Raw genomic sequence first — 23,672 nt, 5'->3', positions numbered from 1 at the left:
ATCACCTATGATATACAGGCTTTGGAGTCTGTGCAGCGGGACAGGCTGTGATAAAAAAATGGTGTGTTTCTAATCGCTTTAGGGCTGGCTAGGCAGTAATTCTCAGAAAAGGGGGTAGAGCACGGTGCTGCTGTGCACTGGTGTCTGGTTGCTGCTCTGCTGGAGATCCGGGAGCAACAATAGCACTGTGAGCCCTCTTTCTTCTTTCCTGACAGCACCACGGTACCTGTATCTTAATCAGTTAGTGTCAGACAGTGTCACAGGCTCTGAACGCTCCTCTCAGCAAAGCACAGCACAAATACCTCCCTGCTGCTTGTAGCTTAGGTTACCGTTACGAGACTGAGCTCCCTGATGTAACACTTAAATGCCCCAGACAGGCTGAAATCTTCAGAAGCGTTGGCACCCACATGCGTTCAGACCCAGACACCCCTCAGCCAGGTGGTCTCTGTGCGCTCGTGACTCTGGCGGAGGCTGCCAGCCCTGCTACCCTGCTAGGAACGGCACGGACAGGAGGCAGAGCGGCTGCCAGGGAGAAGTGACAAAAGAAAAAAGTCATTGTTGTGGTCGCTGATGTAATTTTAGTTGTGTATGCTACAGAGGATGAGGAATTTATGTATATTTTATGTTAAAATACTGCATGCTTCTTAGGCTATCTGATTCATAACTTTCTTGACTGGCATGATTTAAATCAGAAAGGATGAAGGGGGAAACCTACCCAAATTGAAATGGTGACATAAATAAGAGTTTTAGAGGAAACAATGGAATAGCTGACTATAGGGAATAATTGTGGCTCCATCAAAGTTAGAGTGGTTTACTGTTCCCAGCAGTGAGTCTAGCATCAAAGGGAATCCTAAACCTGAAACCCTCGGAAAGAAGTGTGTTATCAGCAGATACAAACCGATTCATGTAGAGAACAAAGAGAACGTTTTGCGAGTGGGACAGCCTGGCTTTTCCCAACTCAGTGGCAGCACACTCTTCCCTGAGCACGGAGAGGTTAAGCTTGGGCTTTTAGGCCTTCCACCATGTTAACGCGCTTTCTGCAGGGCCCTGTACCTTCAAGGTATGAATAAGTAAGGCTTTATTTTTTAAAACATTGTAGTATGTTGCATCTGTTCAGAGGATCCTGCTGGGAACATTTTCAAGTTCCACAAGCAAGTTAGACCTGTGGTGTCGACACAGGGGTCTGGTGAACCGTGTTCACCCATGGGCACAGGATATGTACAGCAGCTTTATTAAACTTCTGGTCTTTAAATGCTTTACAGAATACACCAATGATACACTTCAGCAACTTGACTTTCTGTTTGTTGGCTACCACTTTATGGGCCCTCCTGAAGCTGTATAGGCCTTCGTTGTGTGTGGAAGAGAAATAATGGATTTGGACCTACCCTGCTAGGAACAGCAGAGGAGGCAGAGCTGCTGCCAGAGACAGGTGACAAAAGGAAAAGATCATTGCTGTTGTGGCTGATATAATTTCAGTTGCATATGTTATAGAGAATACAGTAGGTTTAATTAGTGTGGAAGCGCAGAGGAGTGATGTTGGCTTTACACTAGGCGTTCCAATTTGGCTGGGTCAGTCTTCCTCCAAACAGAGGACCTTCAACATGCAGCAGAAGGTATTTGGGGGTGTTATTTTTTTCTCAGGTTTTCATTGAGGTTATTCTTTCTGCCCCCCTTTTGAAGCAAAAGCATATCACCCCTTTCAGTTTAGGAGCATGCCTCAGTGTAGAGGGGTGTCCTCCACCGCCTGGTCCAGCACTCAGACACGTACCTGTGTCTTCCTGCTAGATGATATCATGGAAACTTTAAGATGTCTCCTGCAAAACGTACACAAATGGATGCAGAAATCAGTGGTACTTTTTTTTACTAGTATAAGGCCATTTGCCATGAGCTATTGCAGGATTGAGACCTTGTTTAGAAACAGGATATTCAGTAAAATTAGCACGGTCAATTTTCATTTTTGAAATCTAATACAGTTGTAAATATTTTGGATATGAGAAAGAATACAAAAATGCTCAAGTAGTGCATATTCAGAGGCCTCAGCTTTAGTAAAATGTTATGGTTTTATGAAGCTACCTTATAATTCATGTCAGCTGCCCCAGAAGTAAAAAGACAGTGGTGTTTCAGGGGCTGATTGCAGAGGTCATAACCTTCTGCACACAATATATTGAACAATTCCATCATTTCTGCCTTCAAAGTGAATTTAGACTGACATAGCAGAATAGAAAAAAATGCTTAATAAACTAAGAGTTTTATTGCACACACACACAGTCTCACACACACAAGTACACATTCAGCAAAGAGTGGGCATGACTCTATTAATAGGTACACTAGAAAAAGCAATGTTTGTATTCATATTGCCTTTCACCACACTGAGTAAAAAAGCCCTTTTCAGTTATTTTACTCTTTACCCTCATCAGCTTTACATTTGTTCGACTATAGTATTACCTTAGTAAAGAAATCTTGTTATGCAAAGTCATAAATATGAAATTTAAGAGAATGAGTCTTTTATGGGTAGTAGTAGATGCAGTGCACAGAGCCAAGCGAGGGATTCAGGAGACCTTGCCCTGGCAAGCCCTGGCCTGCGTGCGCGTCCTCTGGTGAGGAGAGAAACTTTCCGTTGTGCTGCCCCTCCAGCCTCCTCAAGAGCAACGAAGGCGAGTGCGTCCAGGGGCCAACTCATCAGCCCAGATGCTGAATCAGCCCAAGAATATTTAACTGCAGCAGAAAAATGGATCACACCAGAGGATTTTCTCCTTGAAGAGAACTTCACCCTCTTCTAATTGGAGATGGAAATTTGTGAGGTATTCTGGACTTCTTTAACAGGTCTCAGCAGTTAAGTGCAATAAAAAATGGAAATCATGGTCATGCGCTTTTCACCTTGGGCATAAATTAGTTAACCCTTTGATGTGATAAAATTTGTAAGGAAAACCCCTCAGACTGTCACCTTGAAAAGATCCGTAGCAAAACCATTGGATAAATCATGTCCAGTGTTTAGCACCCTCTCCTTCACAGTACCCGCTACGAGACGCTTTGGTATCCCTAATTTCCAGATGAGCAGCTGAGCTCTAGACTTAGACCAAATCCTCCAGGACATCAGAGTGCCTCAAAACTTTTGAGACCCTAGGCCCGACTGACCCTCTACAAGCCAGGATGAAGGATGGGAAGCAAAGCCTTAAATCCAAAGGCCTTCGTGCCTTAAATCTTAATCATAAACACAGCACCATCCTTCTCCTACAGAGAAGTTCCTCACCATAAATAATTCTTCATTGCCAACACTTGTTTGCTAATTGCTTTTGCTTTGCAGTCTCACTGTTTCATTATTGTGTTGTACAGCCACTGCTACCTTACTTTTCAGCCATATGTTGTCAATCATATTTTTGCTTCTTCTTGTTGCATTGTCAGGCTCTAAGCTGTTTATGAGTCCCCGAAATGTGCAATTTTGGTCTTGTTCAGTTTTCAGCTAACCCTGCTGCTTAGGTTCGGGAATATCACATCTACCATACAGAGAGGTTTATTTAAAAACCAATTGTGAATTACACTGAGGAATCTTCAGTAAACCATGACAATAAATAATGAGGGGATGTTTGCCTGGAGGACTTCTCCCTAATGAGGCTTGGTCTTAGGCAGGCATTCTGTTTGGAAGTCAGATACCTTCTTTCTTGAGATTTTCATGTTTCTCCCTATCTAGCAGGGCTTTCTGTGAGATTATGTTAATAATTGACCATGTGGTCACTAATGATTACACGTAACGGGAAAAGGCATGACCATGATCATAGTTGGGGGAAAAATAATTTTATGTACAATCCTAATGTCTAACATTTATTTATTTATTTGTAAACAAAAAAATCTTAACAAGCTAGCACAGTGTTTTGGAAGTAGGCACAGCCAAGTGAGCTTAAAAAGAGACTATGGGCAGTTGTTAAGTAGATAATATTATTATGGTCCACATTTCTTCAGAGAAAGGTTTCTGCTCCGAGGGGCACCTCTCTGTGTTGTTAAAGTCTTGTGTAGGATCTGTTCACAAATGAACTTTTCTAAATGAACTCTCTCACTTTTGTAACTGGCATTTACGTTAGTTCACCCTCCAAAACCCACCTTCCTTTGCGTGTGCCAGCCTTGCTGTCTGCTTCTTCAGTGGCACACAGCATCTGTGCTAATACGGGGTTGTGACAGCCACATGAATGAATATTGGTGCCTCCAACAGTCCACCAGTTCAAACATTCATCGCTCTGTAAGGTACACAAAAACAATCCTCCAGCACAGTATTTTGGAGACTCCATTATAAGGAGATATATGTAATAGCAATGGAGGTATTTGCATATATACCTACCAGTGGAGGTATATATGATGCATGTGCAGGAAGAAGAAAATCTGTAGGGAATGATGTACAGCTTACTATGTTTGAGGGAGACGGGTACCATGCTACCGATGCTTGTTGAAACCCCTGGCATCCTGTATCATAAGCCTGTATACGTTAATTTCACATCTGTTAAAAGTGGTGTAGTATTTCCTTGTAGGTTTACTTAAAGATTGATACAAATAAGAGAGTGAAGCACTTTTTTACTTGAACGGTGAGACGCGTGAGTGTAATTACGTAGAGACACAGAGTCCCCAGCCAGTTCATTGGGCCTGGAGAGTTACTTAACTGCATGTTTCTTGGATTCTGCAGAATAAATGGACATCCAGGTAATGGGGTAGGAAAGTAACCAGACTTAAGGATTCCCCTGTGGACAAATGCCCGCCTATATTAAAAGGTAGCCAGAATGTATATATGGCAGGCCACAGTTATCAAAATGTAATACGTATAGCAAATAGTTTTGGTTGCATCTCAAGCTACATTAACCTGCACCATCATTTTGAGTAACTGTATCCAGGATGAAGTCTTCCTCCCTAGATGAGATATTCCATCTCTGCTTATTAGTAGCTCGTTCCCATACTGGGCAGAACTTTCCTTAAAGTGGAGCAAAAGGGAAGAATAATATTGTCAGACCCCTAAATTAATAAAGTTCTCCCCTCGTGTAAAGCAGCCCAACCATTTACTTACTGCATTGAGCAGCACGCCCTCAGGTTACGGAGATTCACAACGGGAGAATTTGTCTCTTCTCCTCAGCCGCACATCTGATGGCCCTTAGGCAGAAGACAGGTTTGAAAGGCAGCTAACCAGTAGCTACACACCGTGTCTGGTTCTTCAGGTAGTGCGAGGTTCAGCAGCCAAGGAAAAGAAGTACGCATCGCTCCTTTCCTCCTTGCCTCCGGCAACATCCGCTCGTGTGACAAAGTGAAAGCTCAGTAGTTCTGCACTTCAAAAACTAGTTTGATGTCTGACTTATATTCAAAGTGCTGGGTAACTCTATGCTTTGCACTTACCTAAGTGTTTTAATCTCTCACAGTGCAAGCAACTTGATAACGTAATAATCGAACAAAAGATTGACAGAGGATATAGCAAGCTTAACATATCCCTCTGATTCTTCTACCATGGAGTGATAGATGCTTCAAGAAGGAAAGAATTCCCTTAGTGGCTTCATTGTTTTCCAGGCATCTTTCTAGATTAACTTTTCCAATGCTAAAATCATTACAAAGTAGAAATGCAATCTCTCTAAGGGCTAACTTGAAAACCTAGTCTAATATAAGGAGCTATGATACAGTAAGGAATCCTATAGGTAAACCAGAACTTTTTGTGACTGGCTTTGTAAGGTGGAGAAATGGGAGAAAAGGTTGCATTAGGAGAGTTAAGCCAGAGTGTTATTTTTGACTGCCTTATAATTTGGGATGTTACAAAACCAAGGTCTCTTCAACACCTAGAGCCCAAACTCTAAGATTAAAACCCCTTGAACATTTTGAAACGTGAGCTCTCATCTACAGTGTATTTTTGAAAATGAAAGGGCAGTGCTGAGAACACTGGTGTTTGGGTAGCTCTAATACTCAGATCTCGAACTGCATTCCAATTCTACCTCTCGATGGCAGCCGCAGTATTTTCTGCTTCTGTTCCTTCCGCGATTGTTGCCGGGTGCGTAATCCCACAGTTACATGACAAAAGAGGCTAAGGGTATTTTATGGCTAGGTAAGAGGGTGGCCCCTTCCCAGTCACACAGCAGCCACATCGGGCCCTCTGATGAGCAACAAAATAGTGCCTCTGCTAGAGAAAGGTAGTGGGAATCCAGGCGGTAATCATCCCCTCCGAGATGGCTTACGGGGAATTCTTATATGCAAAAGTAGAACAAAATCAAGCCCATCTGAAAACTCAAAACTTGCTACTGGGGCAGGCAATGAGTGAGAAAAAAATAAATCTTAGTCAAGAAAAGCAAATTTAATTTCCAGCATGACAGAGAGGAGATAGTTAGATTGCTAAATTATAGATTTACAGTGAGAGTTCAGCAAATGGCCAGAAGTCTATACAAAGTATTGAAAATTAGAGACTTGAAAGAAGTATTATTTGCTTTCACCCTTCTTAGGAAAAGAAGCAACTGCTATCGTTTATGTTGTAATTTTAATATTGGCTTCAAACTATTTGTAAGATTACTTTGTGTTTAATAATGCAGCTTACCCTAATATAAGATAAAAGCACAATTTGCCTAGTTTGGAAAATAAAACTTCACAATTCCCTTGTTAAAGTTGGAGCAAATCTAATAGTCGTACGTGTGACAAACCGCACTGACAGTTCAGTATCTTAGACTTCTTTTTTTGTCTTTAATTGCGATCAAATTAACATGAAAAAATCAGTTTCTAATTTGCTCTTAGTTGACTCCCTGTATGTAATAAAATTCTTGGCTGTCTGAAATTATAGCATTTCTACTGTCCTCAAAAAAGAGATTATAACGCCACTCAGTGCCCTGCAATAAACCTAAAACAAACCCACAACAACCGTACTGGGCAACTGTACCCAACTACTTTCCAGCAAAGCAAAAATCTCTGAGAAAGGCCCACTGTTTAAGTACTAAAATTATACTAGCTGAACATCAAGGCTCAAGTCCTTGAGCGGAACACGTGTAGCGTGGAAGTGATTTTCTTTTCAGAAGGTTTGATAAAAATAACATTGCATTTTCCTTGAAAAAAATTAAATCTGGTTTTAACGCGAGGATTATAAACTTACAAGAATTTAAGGGTCATTGAAAGAAAAAGAAACAGAAGTGGAGACAGTAGAAAGCAGAAATAGGACCGTAACTTTGCTACTGCGCTGCAGCCACTCCTGAAAAGCCATTGCGGGAAATGTCTGAGTTGCTTGGACAGCCTCAAAGTAGGTAAGGAGCCAGAAAGAATGAGAGGTGTGTGTGAGCCCCTGGGTTACCTACTGGCACACACGGGTCCGTCCACGGTCCCTCAGCGCCCTTTGAGCTGTAAAGCAGTACCAGCTCCCCGCTGCACCGCTGGCCTCCACCCGACTATGTGCCTGCCTCAAAGGGCTCGTCTACATCCCAACCAAGTTGCTATTATTTACATCCTTTCTATGCAATGTATGTTACAGTGCTAGGAACAATAGGTGTTCTCTTCCGATATTGCAGCAGTCATTATTAGGAAAGAGCGTCTTTTTTTGTATATATAAAATATATATTGTAAGTTATACATTTTTTACAATTGTATTATTTGTATTTATATATGCTATATATTTATATGCTTATTTACATATTTACATTTTATATGTGTACTCATATATTACTTATATTGCATGCGCTATTTATATTAATACTTTAGTATTTATTTTATATGTTTATATTATACATTGTTTTATATACTAGGTAAATATTATATGCGTACCATGTTATATAATGTATTTACTTATGAATATTTTATATGGTTAGTATATATATAAAATGGCACCATGAAGAACACAGGAGCTTCCCACCTAGTTGGGTGGGTGGGGAGAGCAGGGTAAGTGTAGGAGTTCCTTTTTTTTTAAGTTGAGGCGGCGAGAGCAGCTGCCTGCATGGGCCTGGGCGAAGGCTGGTGCCAGGCAGGAGGGTGGAAGAACCGGCGGGACGTGTTTGACACTGTGTAAGCGACACAGAAGCAGCCCAAGTCTGAAAAGCAGCCTCACGCTGCCCTCGCAGGGTTTCACCCTGGGTGGATGCTTTTGGGGTGTCTTTGTGTTCAGCACAACTCTGCCTTGACTGCCCAGTGCCTGCAGCCAGCAGCACGCTGGAGCCAGGTGCAAGGCTCTTGGCAAAGCAGCCAGCGCCTGCCCCGTGCCTCCTGGGGCGTGGGGAAGGGGACACCGGCCCTCTCCCGGCTGAGGCACCCCGCCAGCCCCACGGCGAGGGTCCAGCAGCCGCCCGCTCCCCATGGGGCTGGGCAGCCCTGCCCCGGCCTGGCCACTGTGCTTCCACGGAGTGGGACACGGCTAATGAGGAGCAGGCTTTTGATGGTGCAGAATTTTCCATCTGTCCTCAGGATTTATAATTACATGCAACTCACTGTGCACCTTCAGCCATCCATAATTGGGAAGCATTTGCCTCATTAATCATTCAGGTGCTGTGAGCTGCTCCATGCACAACTGCAGAAGTTACAGCCAAATTTACATATCCTTACTGTGGTTTATATCATTTACCAAGCGCAATTTTTTTGAATGGCGGTTGATTCTGAGGATATTTGCAGTTATTGTAGCTCAGGGGTTTTTTAATACCACGAAGTGCCACAAGATGGCACTGATTCCGAGGCCCCTCGGCCTGGCCTCCTGTCGCCCGGGCGGCGGCTGTGCCATTGCAGCAGGTGCAGTTTGGTCATTTTTCGGTCATTTTTCACTAACTGGCTGGTGGATCCAGCAGCACTCAGCTTTTCACGGTTTGGTTTGGTTTGTTTTAAGCTGTGGTTATGAAATGCTATGATTCTGTGACAACGATACAAAGGTTTGGGATTTAGACTTACGTAATATGTGATGGCTGTTTTGTTGGTTTTTTTTTTAAGGCCTGATCCAAGCCATACAAACTGCGTAAGAAGACCGGGCTGCAGAAGTCCACCAAGAGCCGGCATTTGTTATTCAGTGCTAAATTGGGTGAGTTCTTACCAAAAGCTAGAAACCAACAGTCACGGGGACGTTCCTGAGAGCAAGATCGTCTGCTCAGCTGAGGCATTTGCAGAAGTACTTGTACCTCTGATGGGACACAACTTGCCGCGGCAGTCGCTTCTTTCTGGAGCCTCCTCCTGCCACCCCGCTGGTGAGTCCAACACGGTTGCTCACTGCAATGTTTCTTAAGCATCTCCGGTAGCGTACCACTGAACACTCGCCTCTAGACTCTACAGGTATTCCCAGTCAGTTCCTGATGTCCCTCCTCATTTTGCTGTAACAGTAAGCTATTGTTAGTTACTTTTGACCAAACTGTGCCTTTTAGGCTGGCTGTAGCATCCCGAATGCTGCTCCAGTGGCTCACTTGATTGATGAGTTGCAATAACTGCTTTTGAATCCCTTTGTTGTGACACTGGTTTTCAGTTTCACACATGTATAATGAATAGCCTAACAAACATAGTGTATTACTTCATTCCTTTATTAAGTCATTTATTACACTGCAAGTTCTTTAACTGCATCAGAAAAGTTTCTGGATAAAACCAATTTACTGTCATCACGGTTTAACACGCGCTCTTACATGGATTGCTTTGCAGTAAATCCATACATTACAGAACCTGCCCAACACTAAACCAATAATCTTTTCATTTAACAAACTTCTTGTCATATCAAATTTTTATTTTGCCTGGAAACTGAGTTTGTTCTGCTTACCTAAAGGGAAAAAATTCTCTTTTAAATGCCCTTCTCATCTATGAAAAGATACACACATCGGCCACATGCTGAAATACTACAAAAACTGCATTTCTTTAAAAATAGGATGAATCCCACACTTTTCCTGGGTTTGAATCAAACTCTTATTCAAGGGAAAATACAGAAATAAATACAACCACTACAGTACCAACACAGAACAGATGTTTACATTTAAACATATGCCATTCAGCTGTTAAAAATGATTCAGACCCTACCATATCAAAGGCATATTACTGACATATGGTGTCTGACATGCTTCCACAAATGAATACATACGCTGGCTTTGGTGACAGCCATGCAAATTGTATCTTGCCATGTGACCAGTTTTATCACGGGAGCAGTCAGATTCGTGCTTCTACAGGAAGATGTATTTTGGCTTTCTTCTGGAGGGCACACTTTGTTGTACCCATACAGTATGTAAATCAGGAGAGTGTATGTCAAATAATTCGCTCCCTCTTGGTTCCATTCAGACCCAGGCTAAGACTTTAAAGCATGTGAGACCCAGCAGCAGGTCTGCTTCCAAATGCGACCCAGCTGGCACACTATTGCATTACCGTTCCAGGAAGCAAACTTCCTTCTGGGACAATGGCCCTGTCTGCAAAAGAAGGGTCGGGGAGAAGGGTACCCTCTAAACCATCCAGACAAGACAGTGGAAAATTTCAGCCAGCCACATTAGGTTGGTTTTTCCCTCTGCAGTGAAGATTTGCCCTGGTTCCTGCAGTCCTTCAGCTCAGTAAAAATTAAAAAAAAAAAGCAATCAGAGTCTCCCATCAGTTGTCACAACGTAGTCTTCATTTGCTAGAACCATTCCATACCACATTCCTCACCTCACAAAGGGGCGCCAGGAACAGCAGAGCCCAACCACTGCTGCTGCTGCGCTGTTCTCCCAGAGGCAGGCAAGCAGAGTAAAGGAGACACAATGGGCTGCTCCCAGTGCTGTTCTCAAAACTGGCAGCTTGATCTCCTTGGCATATGGTTGGCGGTTCCAGCACATGGGAGGTTACTACTTTGCCATAGGAGAAACAGGTGTTAAAGCTTATTAATGTTATGGGGATCAGCCAGTCTAATGTGGGGCTACATGCCGAGTGCTCAAGTCCTATCTAGATTTAAGCATGTTTCAGTGGAAAAAGCGTCATTTCAGCTGCTGGGAGAGCTTTGCTGGCCAAAATTTGAGGTACCAACTTGGAGGCTCTTGAGGGGCCCCCAGAGTCAGATGTAGGGTTAAGGCAACTTTTAAGATTTCAGTGCCTAAATTTTGTCTGTGTTCCTTTCGAGAAGGTCATCAGGGGGTGGTTGTTCAGCTCAGAGCCTGAGAAAGCAAGAATAAAATAAGCAAAGGCCACTGCGAAGTTTAGAGAGATACCAGCTGAGGAAGGTCAGGCTGTTGAGAGAGAGACTCTACTGGGCCTGCATATGTAAATAAACGGGGGGTGGGATGGGACCCACTTGCTCAAAGCTAAATTAGCCTTATTGTCCCTCCTTCCCCAGAACAGCTCCAGGTTCCAACCCTGAATTCAAGTTCATTGGCACTACCTAATTCACGTGTCCTAAATAAATATTTTTCTTTATTAGATAACTAACATATTTATTTCTGCATCAGAATATCCCTGAGCCTAGCAGTTACTTCATCACTTTAAACAAACACCACTCAACTGAGGAGGGTTTCCCATGAATGTATTAAATAAGGAGAAATTCCAAAGTGTTATTCCTTCTCTGGTTTAGAGCCTAATGGGGTGCGCTCGCTGGTCCCACTGAGGCCTGGACTTTCAGCTCCTGGCTGGCTCACATCCTGTCACTTCAGAGCACGGAGAGCGAGCTGCCCTCCCTCCGTGGGGACAGGAGTACACCTGGTCCTCAGCCCACGGTGCTGAAGAGAAGGCAGCACGCTAACTGGCGTTCGGCACAAAAATGCCGAGCTGGGCTCACCTTAAGTTGCCGGTTTGATTGCAAAAGGAGCGCCTTGGTGTTTTCTGCACTTCCAGTCCCAAGCTTTCTGCCCTTAAATAAAAATACTGCTAGTGTTTATAGAATTTCCACAGTTTATTTTATCAGCCTCTCCTGTGTGTTCTCTCTGGTATAGAAAAGGAAAAAAAAAAGCCATACACTGTCTTCTAGTCACTAGTTGGTCCTCCTTTAAGGACCTTGTAAGACATTTTTTGTGTATTGTTTCCCTGCATATGTGGGCAGCTTTACTACTTCAACCCCCTCAGGACCACTTAACAACATCAGCAAAGCAATTAAGTGTAGTTTTCAGGAAAATGCCAGAGGCATTACACTGTCTGGATGGGAGTCTCAACCCAATTATTTTCAGCTAGTTGTGAACTGTGGAAAGTGGACTTTACTTCATTATAACTTCAGTTCCCACTGATTAAAAGTCTAGTGTGTTACAGACGGTAAGGAAAAATGAAACAATTAAACTTTCCATCAATAAAATTGCTGCATATTCTTCAACATAGGGGTTTACTTCTCTCCAGAGAAGTGATTAAAATGAACTGATTGAACTATAATTTGATTGACTGAAGAGCCTCAATCCATTGCACTAAAGCTTAAATTCCATCTTATTGCTCTATTTAACTCTGAATATAAAAAATTACTGGCGGTCTTGCAAACCCCTTATGCAGTCATCCAGCTGCAGTTTCTTGCTGCTCACAGGCTGCGGTAGGTTCTGTTCTTCCTCTGCTGTGTGTGCACGAGTCACAATGGATTGATGCTGAAAAAGACAAGATGACACCTAAGAAATTACATTAATACAGCTTTAAAAAAAATTAGAAAAGGCCCGTTCTATTATCAGCTATCTTGTACCTATTACATAAGCATTTGGGGATTCTGAACTCAACCACAGATAAAGTTAATCCCAGAGACCGGCGAGAATAATTGTCAGGTTATATACAGTTGTTGCAGCAAAAGATTAGCATAGTCTCCTGACGAAAAACACAGCCTTGCTGCGCTTTCCTACTGCAGAGCTGTCTTCAGCCCGGTGCGAGGTTGCCAGCTGCTAGGTTTGTATGCATGCACACGTGCGACTCTCGCCTTCCAGGAGCTACTAGAATATATGAGCTACTAGAAATACTAGCACATTTAGTCTGGTCTCACATGTAAGCTGCGCTGGCCACGAATCAGAATACCTGGATTCCAGTCCAAAGGCTTTGGACTTGGGGCAAGTTTTTAAGGTTTGCTTAGTCCAGGAGGCCTTCATTTCCACAGATGAAAGAGTGTGCTGCCAGAGTCAGAGACTCCTATTGCACAGTGAAGTCTTATGAAAGCCAGTTAAGAAACAATTTGCTGCTTGCTTCTGTCAACCGGCTGCTATAATGTTTTGATACAGAAAATACCTAGAATATTGTTCCCCCTCTGAAAATTTAATTGAAATGCCATTTCCTATTATGAGGTTGCCCCTCTGTTGTACAACACCTGCTTTCTCTATTCCCACTTTGTATTTTGAAATAAAACACAATATTTGACTTACAGCTGCACCACTGTAACATTGCATAAGAATATAGTGTTAAGTTGCACCAAGAACACATTATATTGGTAATTAAATGAATAAGGCTAAGACGCACAGATAAAGATGGGCAACAGCTGGGTTAAATACTTAACGCACTTCCTCAAACAGGCAGCTCAAACTCCAAATGAAGTCAATAGATGTTCTTCCATTAACATCTCCAAGAACCGGGGCATGTACTCCTTGAGCTAGAGTATTTACTACTGAGCTCAGTCTGCTGTTGAGCTTTGCACTTCGGGTTGTGACTGATCTATGAGGCCAGCTTCATAGCTAATCAGGCCATAGATGTGATTTGTATCTGCTCCAACCCTTGGACATTGCCAATCCCAGTTTTACAGGGATTTCTGAGCACAGCCAAGGGTTACTAATTCACAAAGTTCTTTGTCTTATTGTTTAAGCATAGGCTATGCCACAATTCTTCATATTTGTTAGCCAAAAGCTACCAAGACTGTACTGGAATCACTGAGGTGATATTGATCGGATAAAATGCTGCCTCCATCTAATTTAGAAGGAACACCTTTGACAAATTGTATTTGGCACTTAATGACAGTCTTGCATTATTGGCCTTTTCTTTTGTTTCCTCTTTCCTTTTGATTACCAGTTGCTATAAATGTTATCCTCTACTCCACCTCACCACATGTAACACTGAATAAAGATGTGCAGCAACAACAGCAGCAGTAGCATTTTAAAGGGCCACAAGGGCAAATGCAGAACTGTACATTTGTAGGTGCCTCTGGAGGCTGCAGGGTGCTTGCTACGTCCCCTGCGCCCCGCTTTATGTGCACACCCCAGAGGTATGGAGGGCCCCGAATAGCTTATGTGCCTACTTAATGTCTAGTCAATCTTTCAGTTCTTACACAGACAGATAAATTATCTCAATTATAACAACACTTTTGTCTGCATAAAAGCTGCGGTAAAAGGTGCTGTGTTTGAAGTACTTTATATCTTATTTTCTTGCAGGACAAGAAAACATGAAAAAGAGGAGGCCCAAGTGTGAAACCAGCCTCAAGGCTTCTCTTATTCCTAAATGAGAAAGTGGCAGGGATTTTACAAACCATTTATTCATCTCTCACAGCACTCCTACAGCTGTGGCAGCAAGCAGAGCCTGGGAAGGGTTTTTTGTCATGCTGCCATGAGTCACAAGAAATGTGGGGAGTGCGCAAACAGTGTCAAGAGCAGGGCAGGACCTTCTTCTGAGCCCAGCCCGTGCAGGCATGTGAAGGAGGAGGAACACGCATCTGGTGACGCAAGCAATTGCTTAATGTGGCGCCCCAGAAAAGCATCAGCAACTGTATGGACAGGAACTCGCCAACTGTTCCACCAGACCACGCTGGACTGGCACCTCAGGGAAAAAGAGAAGGATTCAAGCTGGATCTGTTTTCCATATCCACGGGTCTCCTGGTAGATGCACGGGAATAACCATTCACAACTACCATAAAGAACATCATTTTACTATGGATGTTGCAAACCACACAAGTGACTTTTCTATCCTTACCCTGTTAGGGAAAGGCATCAGAATTTTCTGTTTTTCACCAGCAAGTTGATTTCAAAATCTCCAATTACAAAAATATATAAAAATGTATTAGCCAACAGATTTATGTTTGAAAAAACAGCACTTTAATTACAGAGATACTGTAATTCTCAATTTTTGAGGAAATGTGATTACTGCAATTTCTTCATTAGGTTACAGCTTCACTATTTAAGAAAACATCATTTAAAAGGCACCGTGTTAGCTGTTTATTCCACACTGTTAAAACCCCAGAAAACATAAGCAAACACTTGAATACTCTCTTCCTAGCAACCAAGGTCTTTCATCAGAAAAGCAGCATATTTGTGTTTTTTTCTGTACATTGTATTAAGCCAAATTTCTAGTTTGCAACCCTTCGGGCCATTCAATAACCGTCAAATTCCTGGAATATAATTTTAGGTCAAAGTCCAAGCCAGTGACTAAGCCATCTCTTTGTACGTGGTCCAAAAAAATGTAATTGGGCTTTTTTTCAAAAACACCACACGAGTAACAGGAATGCCCTCCGCTTTAATGTTACAGGCGAACCATCTATCAAGCTACCCAAAATGGCTTTGGGCCAAAATTCCATATTGGATACATCCAAACCCCTATTTGAATGCCTGTGTCACCACTACTTACCTGTAACACTATGGTCACGGGGCCAGATTTTCAGAATTCTGTGTATCCCTTACTTCCACTGAGAAATATCAAAAAGTTAATTTTAGGCACCAAGTGTCTTTACATTTACTAACCTGCTGCATGACTTAATACTTCAAATTACCAGCAGCATTTTATGAAGTGCAGCATTTCTGCAATTCCCACTCACCAAGTACAAAATACGGATGATACTGAGTTACTCCCCTGGGATTTAGCTCTATCTTTAAAGGCTAGGGTAGCAGTGATGTTTTTACTGAAGAAATGTGTTTTTTGGATCTCTTAAGACCTTTGCAGGATGCTGGGCATCAAAAAAAAAAATATCCAGAAAATACTTACAGTAACAGAATCCTCGCCTTCTCTACATCCCTTCTTTTCTTACATAAGGGTAGGTTCTCCTTTCTTTCCTTATCTGAGGGAGACCTATGGTCTCCTTGCTAACTCTTTAAGAAAATCAGAGCAGCAACTGGGAAATGTGTCTTCCATGGAAAAGATGAAAGATAGCTAAGTGAGAGGATGTGTCCTTCGCGACACTTACAGTGTGGTCAAAGAGCCAGCGCCGCCCCCGCCTTTTCCCAAAAGAGTTTGCAGACAACTGTCCAGAAAAGTACACGGTCTCCCCACCAGTTCTGCAAACAGCAGGAGATACTGCAGCGCTCTGGACTGCTGCTGCCCTGTCATTTCTGAGCCTCCGAGGTCAGCTGAGTGGATTAAATTAACACTGTTCCCAGGCAAAGCACGACGTCTGCGAGCAGAATGGCGTAGCATAATAATGGGATAGGAGGGGTAGATACACGCCTAAATATTAAATGGTTGGAAGGAGTGGGGAGCATTGATGTGATTCTGACTTACGTGACCTAGTGCCAAATGTAGAGTATCTCACACACCTCTCAGCAGATTATATGTCTGTTCACCACCACTTAACATTTCCATAGCTTATTTCAGTATTTTTGCATTTGTTTCACCCTTAATAATTTATTTATGAGTTTAGGATTATTAACAATTTGAAGCCTCATTACAAACTATCCTGGGGGAATCTCACCTGCCTCGTCCCATTAAATTATTATTCCCAAATATCTAATTTACATTTAATAAGACATCAATAAAATAATAATGAATTAATAAACTTATAGCTTCCTAGAAATATTAGTATCTTAAATATGTAAGCAAACACAGTGCACAGTCTGCAGGTCAGATATCAAAAAAATCTCTCTGAGATTATTTGTCAGAATCATTTAGTATTTAGAATATGATAATAAGCCATAAAAACCTTTAATTGCTATGGTCTTCAACTAATTCTTGTGATGATTGTGAAGCTTACCAATCTGTGACCATGTAAGGCAGAACTGGGAAGTAACCAAGTGCTGTATGGGAGTAAGGTCATCTCAAAACACTACAAATGCCCGAGGACTACACATTTCCATGAAATGGTGAAAGAATTTTGCTTGGGTAAGTACTTATTTTTACCTTCCTTAACATTTTATTTTTCTAGACAGAAAATTAAAACACATCTGGTTTTTTTAACTGACTTAAACTTCTGCCTAAGACCATTAAAATAGCATAGTTCAACATTGCTGGCTGTGTGTTCTGTTTTAGCAAAATACCAACCCAAAGCACAAGCTTTGGCAAATATTTCTATCCAGCCAGAAGTGCTGTTGTTTCACCCTGGGGCATTTCCGTCAAGGCCCTAATCCTGTTCCACCCTACAGCTCCACAGCACTGTTTATCACCAACTGCAGGCCACTTCAATGTACCCTTCCTAGGCTCATACAAAGCCCGCATGAGGAAGGGAAAGCACAAAAAAAAAAAAAAATTTTCACTCTGGATTTTTTTCTTCACCAAGTTCTTCTTCTGTACTTGCCTTTATAGTTCAAATTTTATCAGGGCTTGAAAAGAGCCTTAGATGGAAAAGGTGACCATGTTGTCAGTAGCACGCTTCTCTGTCCCAGTCCACTACGAATCACTTACTTACCTGTTCTTCAAAATGATCACACCAAAGTCGGTGGAAGTCCCTCAGTCCTGCTCGTCAGCAGGATTTACGTGAGGGCATTAAATGCTCATCTGTGGAACTGATGCCATAAGACAGTCCTATCTTTCTGTGACAGTCTTACCTTTCTAGTCTGATACTTTGTAATATTCACTGATGCTCCTTTTTCTTTTCATCCACAACACATTTGTCTTTTTTTAACTGCTTGTGTCCACTGTTTGGATATCTCCATTACACAAGCAACAATTATAAGGCCAACTGTCCTCAGGCATGCAACATGGGTTCACGCAAACATCACAATCCCATTTGAAACCTTAATACTACTTGGGATGTTTACAAGTCCACTGACGTGCTATTCAAACCCTAGCATAAAGAGGTTTCAATTTAACATTTTAAAAAATGCTAAGATCTAAAGAGTCCATCAGACACTCTGGTCTGAGCTCCTCCATCAGATTTTTACTTGTTACTTCTCTATCAATCGCTGTAACTAAAACAGGGATACTAGAAAATGAATGTAACTTTAGTTTTGACTAAAACACATCTTCCTGAAATACTTACAGTCTTAATCTGTAAACAGAAAATCCATCATCTCCTCTCTGCAGTTTACACTAGCATTTATTACCCCACACTTAAAAGCCTGTCTCCTCAACTGAGCGTGTCAGGCCGTCACTCCCTCTGCGGCACAGCACTTTGGCAGGCTGCATTCCGGGCCCCTGGCAGTGCTGGTGCACTACAACCTGGGTGAGCTGGACTCAACAGCGGCACAAGGAATTCTACCATTCAGAAACCTGCAAGCAATCCCATGCATACATTCGCATCCTTAGTGTGTCTTTTTTACTGTACAAGATTCATCAAAGTCCAGAATCAAGGACATCTTCTATGTTCTCTTCCTCCTGAGTGGATCCAAATACATGCTTTTATTTAGGGGCACTCTCATAAGGAAATGATGACAAGTAACACAGACAACATTTGCCCACAGCTTTGAGGGATGCTTCTAATTTTAGGGCAACCTGCTTACCAGATTTTCCATTTCCTCTCATTTAACCACATTTAAGTTTTGAAAGAAAAATACCACTCACCTTGCTTTTTAAAAAATTCCCACTATGGACTAGTTTCACTGCCCTCATTCAATCAAACTACTTGCTGACTTGAACAGGTATTTTCTTCTTGAGTAAGAAAGAATAAAGCCTTCAGTTTCTGGGGCTTCTTTGCAATGAAACCTGTGAAAAATCAAAATAAATACTGTACACCAATTCACCTTTAGTGAGTGCAAAAACAGCCCCCTGGAGTGACGGCTATCAGTTTGTCACCAGCGAGAGCTGTATAACGTCTCCTGTAAACATGACAATGAATAATGATCAGGCTCTTGTTCCTCTCTTACTCTCTTGTGTGACAGACCCTTAATTATGGCTATTACATTATTAATTGCTTCAGAGAAGTCTACATGGCTAAAGCTGCGTTCTCGCCTGGACATCAAAGGCAGTATTCAAACCCTGCTTAGGAAAGCTCCTCAGAAACAGCTGCTGATGTTCAGCCCAGCTAAGGCATGCTCTGTTCTAGACAGAGAGCTCACAGCTTCAGCTCGCTGCCTCCTACTCCCGGATGATAAGGCATCCTACAAAAACTGATACACCACTGAAATGGGAAAGATTTCCACCTGAAACCGCTGAGAGAAAAGTCCACCTCTCATTAAGCTCTGAAAAACTACTCAGATTTCTGTTAACTTAGCCAGACCTCTAGATCCTGTAAGTTCCTACCACTGAGGCTTGCGACACAACGCTGAAGCAGCATCACAAATTATGTGTGTAACGGAAAATTGAACTAGAAACCACCCACTAAGGCACTGTACCACTGGCATCTATTACTGCACCACAAGCAGCGCTGTTAACATTTTGGTTTTTAATGTATAGTATTTATGGGTATCCTTCAGGGATAAACGTAACTCTACATGCTTCTACAGCCAACCAGGAAGGATGTCTACGCAGGTGCCCCAAGGAGGGAACAACAGGGCAGAACAGAGATTCAGGTCTACAGCAGGCAATGAATGATTCATAAACGCTTTATATGTAGGTAACATGAATCAATTCTTACATAGTAATTACTAGAAAATGAATGTAACTGCCTCTCCAGAGAATTACTCGAGAACACTGTTATCTTCTGCAGATACGTAGCTGCAAGCTAAAGCTAAGTATATATAACAGATGATGATACACAGTATGATAATGCATTTGCTTTAGACTTGTTTTGGAATATGGACTTTGGACTTACTGATAGCCAACGTCTTATACCATTATCTATGTGGAAAGTAATGCCTGGCAATTTATCAGTTCTTAATAAAGCTCTGTGCTTCTAAGTATTACTGTTGATGCTGCTCTTGATTTTGATTCAGCTGATTTTTGTCAGGGCTCAGCACCGGCTCATCCATGTTTCCCCAGCTCCCTCAGGATTTGCAAATACAAATTCCTACTTGATAAGCCTGTTAAAAAAGCATGTTCTAAAGCATGACTGCATTTCAAGCAGAGGTTACGTCACACATTGCAACTGCCAAGAGCTGTTATAAGCAATTATGATATACAAAGACACAATTCTCAGCTAAATCCTTAGACAACAGTAAAATTTCTTTGTGAACACCTCCTTTCCAAGTATCTCTTACTGCCATCATGTCAGCTACTCCATGAGCCATTCCTCACCTGTGGGAGCTTAGCAGCTTTCCACTGATTTAGTCAGCTGTGGGGATTGCTGAAGATCAGCTCTCATGTGATTTTGAGTTCACAAAACTGTTCTGAAAAAGGACACTTAAACTATTTACAGTTCTTGTTGCAGTTTAAATCCTGCATAATATTTTTGATGAAACTCTGTGATTCCAAAAATCCACAGTCTAAATGAAGGACTGCTAAAAAAACCTCTGATTTGCCACAAAAATCGATCTTCAGCTGCCCAATTCCATTCCTAATGAAAGAGACAATTCAGAAACCTACAGGAACATGCTTTATTGATTCATTCGCAAGTCACGAAAGCCTGCTACCCGTGTTCCCTCCAATAAGACTAACCACATAGTGCTTCTCATGTCCTGAACTGCAGGAAAAGACAATGACCCCAGATCTGTTCTGCTGGAAGTCCGGTGAGACTAAACATACCCAATAAATGTAAACACAGTACGCCACTAAGTTAATGATAAATGTGCGTAGAAGACAGAGACTTACATTTCCTCTTTATTATCTCTCCAGTTGAGCCACTGCTTTATCTGTAATTTATTTACCCAGGACAGTTGGGCCCAGATGCATACCTGTTTTTTCATGGAGGTACTTGTTTTTCTCAATTTTGCAGATGGATTAAATAAGCCAGGAGGAGGCCAACCTACATGTGTGAGGTCACACAGTGAACTGTAATCTACACTGCAGTAGACGCCTGAATCCATTCAGGTTCAAGACCTAATTTGGCATAAACCTGGTGTGTAGCTGTACTGCACTGTATATTTTATAAACACATCTTTCAATAATCTCCTGTGCTTCTTATGAAAGCAATAATAAGCAGCAAGAGCAGCAGAGCCTGTATTGGGCAAGCTTTCCTATTAAATTCCACTAATGCATCTCAGCTGTGACCTGTAGTAATTTGGGTAACCTAATAAGGCCGAATGCCCCGTAAGAATCTGGTACACTGTCTACCTGCAAGATACAAGACAGTACAAGAGAGCAACTAGATATCAAGTGTCACCTAGCAGGCAGAACACAAGTGAACGTAAAAAAAACACAGATGTAACAAAATACAGGAAGAGAAAACACATTACCAAGAATTAAGAAAATCTGCTTTACATAGTCCTACAGGTACTTTCAAGTACCACCATTTACAACATTCATTTCCAACTCAAAACACTACATCTGTTTCTCCTGCTTAATGGAATATGCTACACTCAGATTCAGCATCCGGCTTTACGGTAACTACAGTTACTACAATTGTTCACATACAAGTACCTTGAAGGACGGCATTTTCTCAGATTTACCCAGGTTTTGCCAGAAACCCAAACAGTCTTCTGCCTTCTACCTTACGACACAATAGGTTCTAGAGAGCCCACTCCTCTCAAATCCTTCTAATACTCTTCTTCCTTTAATATGCTTTTGATAAGTGGGCACAGACCCAGTCAAGCATAACACTCTCTTCTGCAAAACTCATCTGTTCACCTGCATTATGATTTCAGTCCCTTAGTGGCTTCAGTACAATTCTACGTAGAGAATGGATTCAGAAAGCAGCCTCGGCTCTCAGGTAGCTGTTACTTGGCTAAATAAGGTAACAAGCAATTTAGTGGCGTAGAGAAGAATTAAAAGCTTTTTTATGCTCTTTAATATTTACTCTAATTCTAAAATCAACCAAAATGCCAGCATAAAAACCACTTTTCCTTTAGAATTGTCTCTCAGCAGGGCAGCGCGCACTGCCAAGTTATCACTTTGTGCAATATCATGTTTTCAAAGCCATCAGTATTCAATGTGCTAAGAAGTGACACTGAATCCCGCGATCAGAAATAAAACCAAAAGTTTCAAACAGATTTCAGAATTCAGATGAATATAAATGGCTGCTTTGAAGCTGCTTTTACACATTTACATTTTAGTCTGTTTTGAACAGATAAACAGACAAAAATATGTTTTGTAAAGGAACAATAAGATTTCCTGTTTAACACTTTCCATAGTTAGATCGTAAGAAATACCAGGAGACACAGAAAGAATTATTTATATTCGCTATAGAGAAAGCTTATGTTTCACTTCTGCTTATTACTTGAGCTACTGAAAAGCATCTCATTTTCTAACCTTAACAACTAGTAATGTAAGCTTTCTGCAAACGTACATTCCCACCATCGTTCGTATTCTCATTTTTTCCCACCCAACTACAAGTATACAAAACAATTAGGGTGTATTCATTGTTTAGTCAAGAGATTCAGACGGTTTACCAAAGGTTTTCTTTTCTTCTGAAAGACACAACTAATGTTGCCAAAGCAGTCATACACACTTAGAATTAAAAATGTTGAGAAAAGGGCTCTGAAAGGAAAATTAATTGGAAAGATTCATTCTCTAACACTGCTTCCTGTCACTTCACTCCTAATGACTGACGTGTTTTTATAGTTTTCTGTGTTCTCCTTTAGTGCTGTGGAATTTGATTTCCAAATCCCCCGGGAGCTCTGCGACAAACCTCCAGGGTGTTTCCAGCATGTAAAGGTCAGCGCTGAAGAAGATGGGGATGGGGTGTGCAGGAGACAAGTCTCAGAATCTCTTGCTTCAAATCTATCACTGACACAGAAACCACGGACAGTAAAGCACAATGAGTAGTCTCTAAAAAGAAAATTAACCATGGTGGGAACTTCCTAAAGGCAAAATCAACCCTGGTGGGAACCTCCTGAAGATCCCAGAATAACTGCCAGCAGAGTCCAAGTGACATTCCTTAAATCAAAGGAAGAAGACAGCTTTCCCAGAGACCTTCCGCAGGGAAATCAAACAGGCTTCCAAATTTCTTGAATTTCTTGAACAAAAAACCTTACACTGGGAAGTCCAAACACTGTGGCTGGCCCACTTGGCTCATATATAGCGCTTGGTATTTAGGGAACTCCCCCTGTGCTATATGCCTGGACTCCCTCCCACCCCGCCCTCCGAAGACATCTCTCCTCAGCCAATTCCTTACTGCCCTCATACCAGCCCCCAAATTCCTGCCAAGATGTTGCTGGTTTGGTCTAGACATTATATGACTTTCCCTGTGCTGGCTGGCTCCATTACTGTTAAAGAAGTGCCAGCCAACCTCTATCTTAGGGTTCCCTAACAATCTTATTTTCTTTTTTATTGGTTAATTAATATAATCACTTCTTAAGAACAACTGTAGTACTAGTTAGTGGAACAGGTGTTGTAACTAGTAAAAAGTCTATAAATAGAAAAATCAATATCCCACCAGATGTATGTAGAGGATATACCTTCCGATGTCACAAATTCCCTTTTGGGAATTTATTTTTGCTTCTTTTGCATGATGTGCTTCAGTTTTACATTATTTGTTATTGTCTGTTTAATCAAGTTCTTCTGTAGTATAAATGTGATCACCGTTATGCTAATCTCCGCACTAGACATGCAAATATATAAACATTTGTGTGCCAAATTATTAAGGTTCTGTCTATAATGTTATGCCCCTATTTACTATCTATATTTTATGTCTTATGGATTTCTAAACATTTAAATTTATATCAGTGCTGTCACATATCTGCAAGCAGAGACAGTTTTATGAGCACTAAAAAAGCTGCAACACACAG

The 23,672-nt window shown here is 41.7% G+C and overlaps 2 long non-coding RNA genes across 2 annotated transcripts in view; one reads left to right on the top strand and one right to left on the bottom strand.

Annotated features, from left to right (window-relative positions):
* The window catches only part of LOC134515438 (uncharacterized), an 81,443-nt gene extending 64,977 nt beyond the window's left edge, over positions 1 to 16,466 (top strand). The window contains exons 3-4 of the long non-coding RNA XR_010071013.1: positions 8,899 to 9,149; positions 14,208 to 16,466. This is a non-coding gene — a long non-coding RNA (uncharacterized LOC134515438). The remainder of the gene's footprint in view (positions 1 to 8,898; positions 9,150 to 14,207) is intronic.
* LOC134515436 (uncharacterized) overlaps positions 10,985 to 23,672 on the bottom strand; it is a 29,208-nt gene continuing 16,520 nt past the window's right edge. Inside the window, exons 2-3 of the long non-coding RNA XR_010071012.1 lie at positions 18,475 to 18,615; positions 10,985 to 12,455 (exon numbers count right to left, since the gene is read on the bottom strand). This is a non-coding gene — a long non-coding RNA (uncharacterized LOC134515436). The remainder of the gene's footprint in view (positions 12,456 to 18,474; positions 18,616 to 23,672) is intronic.

This window comes from Chroicocephalus ridibundus, chromosome 4 (genome assembly GCF_963924245.1).
Source record: "Chroicocephalus ridibundus chromosome 4, bChrRid1.1, whole genome shotgun sequence".
Classification (NCBI taxonomy): domain Eukaryota; kingdom Metazoa; phylum Chordata; class Aves; order Charadriiformes; family Laridae; genus Chroicocephalus; species Chroicocephalus ridibundus.
This window is presented reverse-complemented; position numbering and strand designations above follow the sequence as displayed.